Source organism: Eurosta solidaginis, chromosome 1 (genome assembly GCF_040869045.1).
Source record: "Eurosta solidaginis isolate ZX-2024a chromosome 1, ASM4086904v1, whole genome shotgun sequence".
In the NCBI taxonomy this organism is placed as follows: domain Eukaryota; kingdom Metazoa; phylum Arthropoda; class Insecta; order Diptera; family Tephritidae; genus Eurosta; species Eurosta solidaginis.
The window spans coordinates 176226226-176239257 of record NC_090319.1 but is presented as its reverse complement, the minus strand read 5'-3'; the positions used below and the strand labels follow the sequence as shown (position 1 = coordinate 176239257).

At 40.7% G+C, this 13032-nt stretch overlaps 2 pseudogenes; both read left to right on the top strand.

Annotated features, from left to right (window-relative positions):
* Nucleotides 1–6426: 6426 nt before the first annotated feature.
* Nucleotides 6427–7237, top strand: LOC137239932 (cyclin-Q-like; annotated as a pseudogene).
* Nucleotides 7238–7569: 332 nt separating this feature from the next.
* LOC137239925 (DNA-directed RNA polymerase II subunit RPB3 pseudogene) lies at nucleotides 7570–8247 on the top strand (annotated as a pseudogene).
* The last annotated feature ends 4785 nt before the right edge of the window (nucleotides 8248–13032 follow it).

Below are 13032 nucleotides of genomic sequence, written 5' to 3'. Positions count from 1 at the left end.
ATACGCGTCTTTTGACACTTTATTTTCGGGCGTGTATTAAAAGTCGACCTTCTGTTCTATTAATTCCGTATGTTCGGGACATTCGTCTCTATTTAAGAATTTGGAGAATCGATTTATATGTGGAATATTATGCATATTCGGACCTCGCGATGTAGTATCAAATCAACATATTCCGAATATTCTAAATTAACGGTTTATCCGGAACGCTTCCATGAATACTTAACGGAAAAGAGCTTTCCGAAATTTCAGAATAAAAAGGTGAATACTCCCTGTGTAGCAGGACCGCACAAAAGCCTAACTCTTCTGTCATAGTCAAGGTAGGAATATAAAGTTCTAAGACAATAAGCCATTTTCTCTTATTTTTGTCTTTGTCAGTTCATTGCAGCTGCTGAGTAGCGTATCACCCCATGTCGACTGCCTGTTCAAAATCATGCTATCTGAAAATATTTTTCAAAAATTTCCCAATTCAGGATTTGTCACAAAACCGCCCCATATTAGAGGTAGAACGCTTCATCGCAGAATGCTCATTTTTATGCTCATGTAGGGAGTTTTGGAAACAAATTTTGAGATAGTGCATTTTGAATAAAATTCTAACGCACGGCATTCTTCAAACAATTTCTGAAAAAATGACCAAACCAACATGACTTTATCAATTCACGAAATATTTAATAGAAAACGAATTATTTCACTAAAAACTTTTGGCATTTACAAATTTATTATCACTACTAATATACTACCAAAGATACTAACAACAGAATTCACATGATCGTAGCAAGTCAAAGTTGCATTGATAATGAAACCAATATTGTTTACCTTGGGTACTAGTACTACGCCTTTGTCGGCAATGTATACAAGTGGTATATTTTGAAAATCTATTCGCTTTTTAGCTATAGGCAGCACATACTATTTATCACTATTTAGGCATAATTCATTTTTCATCGCCCATTCAGAAATTGATGTTAGGTCCCTATTCAACTTCGAGCATATATCACCTGCGTCCTCGTGATTCCCGGAGAGATATAGCTAGATGTCGTCAGTATAAGCATTCTTGTGTACATGCTGGCATACAGAGAAAATATCGTTAATAAAAATACTGAATCGTAGTGGCCCCAAAATAGATCCTTGCGGTACCCCGGTGAGTAACGGTTTTAGATCAGAAGTTTCGGAGCCCATTTTGACACGCTGGGATATACCCGTCAGATAGCTCCGCATGAGACGCGTTGCGGAATCCTTAAAACCAAAGTAATTGTTTAGCTTCATACAAAGCAAGTCATAATTCACCGAGTCAAACGCTTTCGAAAAGTCAAGTAAGCACAGTAAAGTCAATTGATTTTTGTCGAAGGATCCCCTAATGTCATCAAAAACGTTTAATATAGCCGTGGAACAACTGTGTCTAGCTCTGAAGCCCGACTGCTATGAGGACAAGAGGGCACACTTTTTAATGTGGTCACGCATTTGTTCGGACAGTAATATCTCGAAGACCTTTGATAGAGCAGATAAGATGCTTATAGGCCGAAAATCACTGGGACAACACGCAGACTTTGTTTTGGCGATGGGTCAAACCGTGGCAACTTTCCGCCCGTCAGGGAAGCATGAGGTTGTGATACAGTGATTCAGGATATGGGTGAGAGTTGGCAAAATGTATGGTGCAATCAAATTCACAAACTTAATGGGTATGTTGTCTTCACCAATTGCATTCGATCTTATATTGTAAATGCATTTAGCCACATCACATTCCGACACAGTTTTAAACTCAAAGATTCGACACACAGGCGCTGTTATATTTGTAATAAAACCAGTGTGTTTATCTAATGTCCGAGTTCTTTATTAATTCATGTGCTTAAGCTTTCAGAGTTGCTGAGTGACTGACTTACATTGTTGTCGCTCTTGTATTATTAAGTTATGTTGACACTTTCAAAATTAACTAAGTGCTTATCTACTATTCATAACATTTTCCTTTTTTTTTAATCTAATATTATTGGTTTATACATAATTGTTTAGATCTTATTGGTTTATACACAGTTGTTTAGATGTTCTAGTTTCTTTATAATACGACCCGATCTAGTTGTAATAACAGGAGTGCCCCTAGTAGTTACATCAGTATCTGCTCCCTTAGGTTGTTTCTCACTGTTATTACTGATGTTAGATTGACTCGTATTTCCATTTTCGTTAATTGATACATTTTGCTTTTGTTCTTCTAGTGGTATGTCTAATTCATACTTTACTTCTTTGGATTTTGTTGCTTTACAGAGGTCTTTTCGATTGCGTGTTATATTTGTATTGTTCTCTGTTTTAACATTGTACTATCTAGGATTATGAAGTTTACTGATAATTATACCACTTTGATGAGGTGTTGTTTTGTTTCTTTCATCATGTATCTTAACTTTTTTACCTACGTTAAATTCTTTTAGCGATTTTGAACCTCTACCATACTACATCTTTTCTTTTCTCTTGGCGTTCATATAGCCTTTTTCTAAAATCTCTTAAATCCATTCTGTCTTCATTTGCATTCGGTATTATATTTCTCACTTTTCTGTTATAAATCAATTCTGCTGGCGTTATGCCACTATTGTCAATCGGCATATTTCTTAATTGAAACAGAGCCATTTCCTCATATTTCCCTTCCTGACTAGTCTTTTTCATCATATTTTTAACAGTTTGTATATATCTCTCTGCTAGCCCGTTTGACTGATGATGTTTTGGTGTAGTTATCTTATGTTCAAAACCCCACTGCTGTGTAAATTTTTTAAATTCCCAACTAGTATACTGTGTACCTGAATCTGAATATAATCCTTTCGGTATCCCATATCTTGCAAAGAACTCTTTTAGTGTTTGAATCGTTGAAGCTGCAGTTAAATTATACCCACAACATATATCGCAGTTATCTACTACATCATCAATTTGCTTTGACATACCTAACCAAAATATAGTTTTTCCAGATAAAATTTTACATTTCTCTTTGCCAAAGTGTGCATAATGTATTTTCAACAAGAGTGCTTTTTTCGTTGTATTTGGTATGACTATACTATTGTTTTTTAATAATAATCCATTACATTCTGATAATTCATCTCCAAAGGAAAAATAAGGTTTTACCACATTTGTTACCTTGTTCTTGTTCTACGGCCAACCATTTTTTACATACTTTATAACTTCTTGTAGTTTTTTATCTTTGCTTGTTTCCACCTTTAATTCATTCATTCTTACATCTGATACACTTAAGTGTTTTTCGATCATCAAAGTTGTGTAAACTGATTCTCATTATTTGCAATCGGGGAGGTATTTTATTCATAGGCTTTTTAAGATAGAAATCAATGGTTTATAATCCATCTGAAAACTTGAGCTGGCGGGTTCCAGATCAGTTTCTCTCAGGGGGGTTAGAAATAAAAGGCAATAATTAATATTAAAAATTACGCTAGTATTTTATTTCAAAGGAATGTGCAATAGAAAATATGAGAACTAGAGTTTAAAAGCAAACATGCAATTGCTACAGTTTTACCTTTTAATATATTCGGGGACTCTCCGTTCTGGCGGTGATGATCGCTGGAGTGATCTTTTTTCTTGTTTTGAAAAACTTGTGGTATAAACAAAGAACTTACGAGCGTGCGTATACTGCTGCGGTTTTAATCCAAGTGACCGAGTTCCATTCCACGCGTTCCGTTTACCCCCCAAAGCTAACAGGCCTTTGGCGGGGTAACTTAACGAAACGTCAATTTTGCTTTTAGTACATGTGCTAACGGCTGTAATAAATAAGCGGTTCTGTATTATATTGCAGTAGGGTGGCCGGCCCTTAATTTTTTCTTTGGGGTAAGCCTGCTGGCCTAAACATGCCGGCCCCCTTGTGGTACGCAACCTCGCCTTGCCCTGCTGCTAGACTAGACAATATCGAGAGGGAGAAAGATGAGAGATTTGTGGATGGCCGGACTGTACGCATGAATTCAAAAGTATAAAATATTGTTTATTACAAAATTCATAATTTAAATTCTAATTCAAAATTAATTCCTTTTTTTTGGATATTTATATTTGCGACATTTTTAGGCGCGGGATACTCCAGAGAGCACGAATCCGAAGATTGTGCTTTGCGCCAAGAGTGGACCGAATGACGCTGGCAGCACTTGGTTGAGCATGATGTCGGCATATACGTCTGCCCCGAGAATTAGGCGAACTGGCGACGCGACGTAGAAGTTTGGATCGGCGAGACATATGGGCGTGTACACAGTCGCGATGGCTGGATCCAGGCTGCACTAGGCGCCACTCGGTGGAAATGTAGTGTGACGACGGCATGGGTCGCAATGCGTTTGTTGTCGCCATGCTTCCCCCCAGACACACCACACAGCCTGTCTGGCTACCCACTCGAGTTTCGTCCAGCCGCAGATCCCGGACCAAGTCGGCCGATATGACAGTTGACGGCGAACAAACATCGATTAGCGCTCGAACCAGGTGAAGTCGTCCTGCAACTTCAATTTTCGCTATAGCAGTCGGCGGCATCGATATCATGGGCCGCAGTACCGGTCCAGCGACGGGGTCCAGCCCTGAACGTTAGCGGCGTCCTTAGCTGGCGAGTGGCAATGACTCCTCGAGAATCGGCGGCGGTCGACGTAGAGCGAGGCAGGCTAGTCGTGATGGCTTCGTGACGGCGATTTGTGTTGTTGTCCAGCTGGGGCGTTGTCGTTGTCGGCGGCGACGGTGAGGGGTTCTGTTCGACTGTTGGCGCTCATGTTGTAGCAGGGGTCGGAAGAGCCGTGGTTCCGATCCCCCTGATCGTCGGAAGGGCAGTGGTTCCGATCTATCGGAGAGTCGGAAGGGAAGCGGTTCCGATCTCTCTTGGACCATGCTGGCCGGTTGAGAATAGGTGTCCCTCTCCGTGGTTTCTCGTTCCATCTCCTCCACCTCACTATCGGAGGCGTATAGTGATAACGCCCCTTCGAGGTTATCGCGTTCTTCCTTCTCTACCAGTACACGTCATGGCTTGTACGGCTCACGTGAGGCTTTTGTTTGCTCATCTACGTGAAGGGTGGTGTGGTATTTCTCACCACATCGCCGACATCTCCCGGTGCTTGTGCAACCAGCCGTGCGATGCGCCATGGAGAGACAATTGCCACAATAATTGCCCAGAAGAGCTTCACGCATCCGTTCCTCAGGCGTCTTTGAACGGTAGACTGGGCATAGACGGATCGGATGCCTAGCCGAACACAAATGGCATGGGACCTTGAAGTAGCTGGCCTTCTTTTCATATGCCTTGCGCAATTGGCCGTAGCGGGTCATGATGCCTGCAATTAGACTCATTAAGTCATATTATATACGTGTCTGTATTGATTATTTTTCAAAAAAAATATCTGGTTGTGGCTGAGTGACGAGATTACCTCAAAAGTGTGACTTATAAAATTTTTCAGAACCAGTTATACCAATTTAGAACTTAGGTATACAAAATTTAGAAACAGGTATATAAATTTAGGCATACAAAATTTAGAAACAGGTATATAGATTTAGGTATACAAAATTAGGTATACAAAATTTAGAAACAAAGTTCAAGATTTGGAGTTATCTTTGTGTCCCCTAATGTATTTTAAATTGCAGTAACTTGCTATAAATTGTGGAGATGTTTACTATAAACCACCCTGGGCTCCCACCAACAAGGTGCAAAACTTTGCTGGATTATTGTGTGGACATTTCATACAAAAAATTTGGTCACAAAACTTACCCACGCCCATGCAAATGTGACTATGAATATAACCTATGACTGTAAAATGACAAGTCAAATGACGTGGATTGACGCGAGCGTTTTGCAGGGTTATTACACTGGTGACTAGATCGGTTATTGCCCCTTCCCTTGTATGTGACAATACTACTCTTTCTCCTCATACGTTCGTAAAAGATTCGGTATACTTTTGTAATTGGTATTTCATTGAATAGCAACGTCTTATTTGCTATTAACGACCTACCAGAGTATTTGGTACATTTGGCTTTTTGGCCTAAAATGGTGCAGGGTGAGTCAAGTGCTCATTGATTGCGGCCATAGGTGTTGGCATATCACTGCTTGTTGTTGAGTTATTAAAGGCATGAGAAATGTCATTGTGAAAAATTCCACGCGGTTGTACGGTGGCATAGCAGCGGTAAGTATAGTAATTTTATTGTAATTTCCTATTACTTCATTTTTCTTATATTTTCAGGACCAAATATCTGCAATACATGATGATGAAATCAAAGGAAAGGGTGAGGATAAACCTGCATTGATGCCGCGCACAAATACGACAATAAATGGAAAGATGATTGTAAAGAATGGATACCTAGATTATTTAGGTTAAATAACAGCATAGCAGCAGCCATTCCATTTATTTCTGTGCGTAGAAAGACCGTTTCACCAAGTGCCATCCGATGAGCATGGTGCTCCAAAGCGTTAACTCCACCTCGCCGTTTAGGAATGCCCTTCCCAGAACTGCCACCTGTAGTGAGTTTATTGGGACTTGGTGATAATGAAACCGTCACCAATATTTTACTTTGCTTTACGTTCTATTTGTAGCGGATCACGAAGACACATTCGAATTTATAAACAATAAGACTTGACGCAGCATAATGAAAAATATATTAGACGTGATGTCAATTCAAAAGCGCATTGAAGCAAATAAACTACAGAAATTGAAGCCCACACATTATCGCAAAATCGAAAAACCCGGTGTAGTGCCACGTTTCTTGTTCGATAACATCAGCAAGTGCAGCTGTAATATATTATCGTTTCTTTAATGAAATTCCCCGCTCTGATTATGACGAATATTTTATTGCTGGTTCTGCTTTATATTTGGCTGGCAAAATCAAGGACGATCCTGTTAAAATACGCGATGTCATAAATGTTACATATTGTGGTTCGCAGCCGCTTGAATATTGGTCCTTACGCAATGCAATAGTACAAGCAGAGCGACTTATTGCCTTAAAATTTGATTTAAATATCGAGCATCCACATAACTATTTGCTCTATTATATGAAATGCATACAAACATGGTTGGGCTTTACTGTCTGGTTTTCAGTACCGATTGCAAAGTGGGCAGCATCACTTCATCACAATGCAAAAATCTTAAATCACAAACCGTCGCCTATTGCCCTATGCTGTATATCGCTTGATCTGCAATCATAAGGCGTACATGTGCCCTTAGCTGATGAATCAGACGAGGCATCGATAAGGTATGCGCCATTTGTCACCGATGTGACCAAAGAAAACCACTGGGTAATAATTGAGGACGTATAGAGACTTATAAGTAAGAAAATGAAATTTTCCTACAATTGCTCTAAATTAAACATTTTGTAATTCATAGGTGTTGGAACACTCACTATTTGCAACGGTCGTAAAACAGAATTGTACTATTGCGATTATTAGAACATCAATCATTCAACGTTATTCAATTTCACCCTATATACTACGATTCCATGGAAGCTATATAATTAAGTAACTAATTTACGGGCTCATGTCGAGACTCACATGGGGCTGTACGAGTGGACGTGTGTTCGACCTTTTGGGTTGCTTCCGGGTTTTGGACATTTTGAATAATTTGCAATTCCTACTAAATAAAGTTGACAAAAATGCCATATGCGAACCAACCGTTTGTACACATTACCGAGTTGACGATAGGGTAAAATTGACTGTATAAGACACCGAGTTGCGTGTACCCAATCGCTTGAAGCTACTTCTCCTGTACTCTCTGATGAATTTCTTGCACATCGCATCGGACTCATGCCTCTAATATTTGACGCAGTCGTGGAGTGGTTGCAATGTACGTGCTATTGTATTCGTTTAGATTTCTGTCGGGAATGCCGCTTCGAATTTACATTGGATGGGAACAGTATGCGCTTCAATACAAATGGAAGCCTGATATTGGCTCTACGACATCGTTTTAATTACTCTGCGTCGTGATCACGAACTCAAGCGGAGAACGTACGCAACAAGGGGTTGGCGCAGAACCCGCCAAATGGAATCCAATAGCCGGCGTTTGTGTTTAACATGATCCAGATAATGCTGTGCACCACGCTTTATGTCCCAAACCTGATGAATGGCCAACAAGCGAGCATACTGAATTGGAAGATGATTAATGTGAGGCATCTTACAACAGGGAAGCAACAACCGAATGAATTGTTTTACAAGGAGGAGTCAGATGATGCGGTCAAGCCGGAAGGATGGTCATTATGGGTGTTGACGAACAAATTGTGCAATTACAGACACCAGTAAGTTATGAAACACAAAATGCTGCCCTTGCGGTATAAATTGTATTAAAGTTTCAATATTAATGAATACAGATATAGGTAGATATACATCTTGTAAGGATCTGCCTTTAGTGGGACATACGCGATGGCCTATCGATGTGTTTCAAGAATCCAGTCGTTGTGACATTGCTCCAAACGCTGACCACTTAGTCATACTAACATGTGCAGTAAAGTTTATGCATAATCTTGATAACAGTACCGGCTTTGTAGCAGCTTGCCAACCTGGCGGATATTTGGACTGTGCCTTTATTCGATAGATTATACCTGGCAAGTTGACATTACTCTCAATTAAATACGTATTGCTGACTGATTGTATGTCATACAGATTGGAACTAACCGTGCGTCGATACGAGGGTATGCAGACAGCAATTGTTTTGAGATTTACAAGCACCGGCATGTCATGAAAATAGGGTCAAAGTGGGCGTTCCTTAGCACGTTAACTAGTGTCACGTCACATCAAGATGGGGGTGAGTGTGAATGAGAATGCAAGTGCGTTCGCCTACAATTTTATTTCAACATAGGTTAAGATCTTTTGATTATATTTGTACAATTAAATATCCCCCGACTCACACACATATTTGTCCTTATAATTTTGTACTTCTGTGAGGGCATACCCCAATCTCCTTAATCCTACTTAAATACAAATTAAACCTGGTCTGGTTCCAAAAAATTACGTGAATTATTGGGTCACTGGTGAAGCTTTCCGTAGATTGGATTTATTCGTGCGTTTGAGGAATTTTTGTGGCTGCACGCGGGTCACACGATTTCAAAGTCACTCAAGTCCTGAATTTCTGGTAAAAACATTTGCATACAAAATTTCCTTCATTTCTCTTATGGCGCGGTTATTTTTTGTTGAAGATACTACCAAAAAAATGAAAAGAAAATTTAAAAATGTTTCTGTTTACAGCTGTAAAAAGATTTAATCAATTGAGTGTGCACTCTCTCAGCATTCTTTTTTAAAAAATTGTGATTTTTTGGTTGCATACTATAAATCTCCATTCCTGCATGGCTCAAAATATTTTAACTCACAATCTAAAGTGTGTGTTATTGAATGGTAAAATATAATTCAATATGGAGTGTGAATGTGGAAACCATTCCCAATCTTTTTAATGAATATAAACTTGAAATGAATGTTGATTCGAAATGAAATATTCGAACCGCGAATCACACGGTGAAACTGTAGTTGCCTTAAATCATCGCAACATGCAAGTAAATGTCTCTTTCTTTCCAGTTTCTCTTAAACTTCGCAATTACAATCTATTGCTTTCTTGCTATATGTCAAATGATTCTTATGTCCTATTTATTCTGCTATTGTAGTAAAATGGATTTTGTAATGAACACATTGTGCATTGACCAAATAGAGTAACTGTGGATATCTTTTGTCGATAATTTAACAAAAACAGATACGTGGGTTAAGGTCATTTAAATTTAAATACATCAAAGTACTTAGGTCTATCGGCGATTTCCTTGGGGCTTCCTAATTCCGAGACTTTCAATAACTATATTTTTTAATTCCATGGCATCGTCCTACAGCGATTCAGGCTTTTTCTATTCACCTGAGTCACCTTTCCAGTTTTCCTTCATATGTGCCGCAAAAAAGAAAGGTTTCATTGTTATAAACTCTTCAGAGGTTATTAATTTCCCTCCCCACAAAGAGATTGACTGGCTCCATCGGACTACAGTTTTCTACAGCTGATGTATTGCCGGAATATAAATATAGGACACGAGTGATTAAGAAGGACCATTAGTCACTAGTCATTAGTGCTTGGCATTTGTAAGTTGAATTCTATCTTACTTGAGCAGATTTGTATTCCAAGTTAATTTTCTTCTTTGTCCATGTTCCAAAATTCTTCCCGACGTTTCCTTTTTTTTCATTTGAACATGCATGGTTATTGGTTCAGCTTCCACTAGATTTATAAGTTGGGTAGCTCACGACGTAGACTCATTCGTGTGGTCTTTCGTGAACAGGAAGACAATAGAGGGGATTTTTAATTGGACGCCGCAGACTCTTCTGGCTTATCGCGATTGTATGGTAAGATGATGAGCTTTACCAAGGGTCGGGTGATCTGGCCTTTCATTGTCATAATATCGACTACTCTGACGCGATCGTCAGGTCCTGGATGTAATTTGACCACCCGTCCGAGTCTCCATTCGCTTGGAGACAAATTATCCTCCTTGATTACGACCAGGTCCCCGATTTTTAGGTTCGTTTTGGGATATCTCCATTTATTTCTCTTCTGCAGTTCAGAGAGGTATTCCGAATTCCACCTCTTGCAGAAGGAGTGATGTAGGGATTTTAACTTTTGCCACCTTATGATTGAGGCAGAGTTTTCGCTGGCATCAGGTTCTGGTGGAGATAAGAGATGCCCTCCTACCAGAAAGTGACTTGGGGTTAGTGGCTCCAGGTCTGATGCATTGTTTGACGCAGGGCTCAATGGTCGGGAGTTGAGGCAGGCTTCGATCCTGCATAGCAAAGTCGCAAACTCCTCAAAGGTGAATTTGCAACTTGAAGCGATTTTTGTGAAGTGGCTTTTAAACTTTTCACTCCCGCCTCCCACAGTCCCCCATGTGAGGAGCTGATGTGGGAATGAAGTGCCACGATAAGGATTGATGGGAGTATTTGGATAGGGCGTTATCGCGGGCATTTTGTAGGAATTCCCTCATTTCCGCTTTAAGTGCTCTAGAAGCCCCGACAAAATTCGTGCCATTGTCGGAAAACATCTTACTAGGGCAGCCTCTTCGCGAAACGAACCTCGCAAATGCTGCTAAAAATGATTGAGTGCTGAGGTCGGAGGTGGGTTCCAGGTGAATCGCTTTGAACAAGCATACATACCCCTTCGACACTCTACAACCACGTCCCCGAAAGTTCTTTATATCGAAAGGTCCCGCAAAATCGACTCCTGTATTTGTGAATGCCCGTGAGTACGTAGTTCTTTCCTTGGGTAAAATTCCCATTAGCTGGGTTTGAACACGTTTTCGGTAAATCGTGCATTCCTTGCAATTGTGGATTTTCGATTTTATCATGTTCTTGACCCGTGGTATCCAATACTGCGTACGGATGAGGCGTAGCATAAGTTGGGTTTCCCCATGGAGTGAGATCCTATGGGTAAACTTTACAATAAGACGCGACAACTGGCAATTATACGGCAAAATGACTGGGTGTCGCTCGTTGTACGGGATATCTTCGGAAGCTTCGAGGCGGCCGCCTGCCCTCATAACCCCCCTTTCATCTAAGAATGGGTTCAGTGGTAGTACCTCGCTCTTTGCTCCTATAAGTTTTTTAGATTTTAAAGCTGAATACTCCTCCCCATAATGCCTCTTTTGGTAGATAACAATCAGACGTTGGGTCGTTGCTTTTATTTCGCTAGACGAAATTGAGCAAGAATTCGCCTGAACTGAGGCTCTTGTTTTTGGGTTAGTTCTTTGAAAGAATCTCCAGACGTAGTATAGTACTTTCAAAGCTCTCGAGAGGTCAGAAAATCTTGTTAGGATATCAGAGTATGTGTCTACTATTGACGAGTGTACCTGGACCCGCTTTTCTTCTGACGTGGTGGTATATTCTGTTTCTTGGGTAGGCCAATTTGAGCTATCTTCATGAAGCCAAGAAGGGCCCTCCCACCACAAGGCTTTGTTGATAAGATCTTCAGCGGGTATACCTCTACTTGCGAGATCTGCCGGGTTTGATGCCGAGTCGACATGAAGCCAGTTTTCTTTCCCTACTTTGTCAATTATTTTTGTCACCCTATTGGCGACGAAAGTGGACCACGAGCATGGGAGTTTGCGAACCCATGCCAGTACGATTGTCGAATCCGTCCACAGGTAGGTTGTAGAAATGTTAAAATTGAGGTTTTTTGCGAGTGACTCTACTATTTCCGCTGGTAGAACCGCACCACATAATTCAAGGCGGGGTAGAGATATAGTCTTGATCGGGGCTACTCGGGTTTTTGCGAACAGCAGATTTACGAACACATGATTCTCGATTTGTACCCTCAGGTATATTGCGGCTGCGTATGCTTTCTCAGAAGCGTCGCAAAAGCCATGTAGTTCGCTGCTCGCTACCGGGGAAAACTGTACCCAACGGGGTATACGAATGCTTTCAATATGTCGGTAGCTTTCTAAAAAATCATGCCACCTATCTAATATCGCGGGGGATACGGCTTCGTCCCAGCCCGTGCCGTCCAGCCAAATACCTTGCATTATGATTTTCGAGGTAATAATGAATGGTCCTAGCCAGCCTAGCGGATCAAATAATTTTGCTATAGCAGACAGTAATGTTCTCTTTGTGAACACGACTTGGTTGTCTATGGGTTTCGTAGAAAAATAGAAATAGTCAGAGTGGACATTCCACCTGATCCCTAAGGCTTTAACCATGCTAGCATCCTCAAAGTTTAAAAAGTTTTCATTTAATAAGTGCGATCTTGGAATACCTTCCCGTAGTTGATCGCAATTTGAAGTCCACTTCCTGAGGGCGAAGCCGGCTGGTTGTAATGCCGCTTGGATTTCTTCCCGTGCCTTGGTGGCGGTGGCAATGGTGTGTCCGCCCGCTAAAATGTCGTCGACATACATAAACTGTCGTAGGATGTCCGATGCGATGGGAAAGGTTTCCTCTACGTCCTCTGCTAGTTGAAGAAGGGTTCTTATGGCCAGGTAGGGCGCGTAGTTTACTCCGAAGGTCACCGTCTTCAATTCGTATATGCTGATTGGTTCGCTGGTGGATGACCTAAAGACGATGCGTTGATACCTGGTGTCCCTGGGCTCTAGCAATATCTGCCGGTACATCTTTTC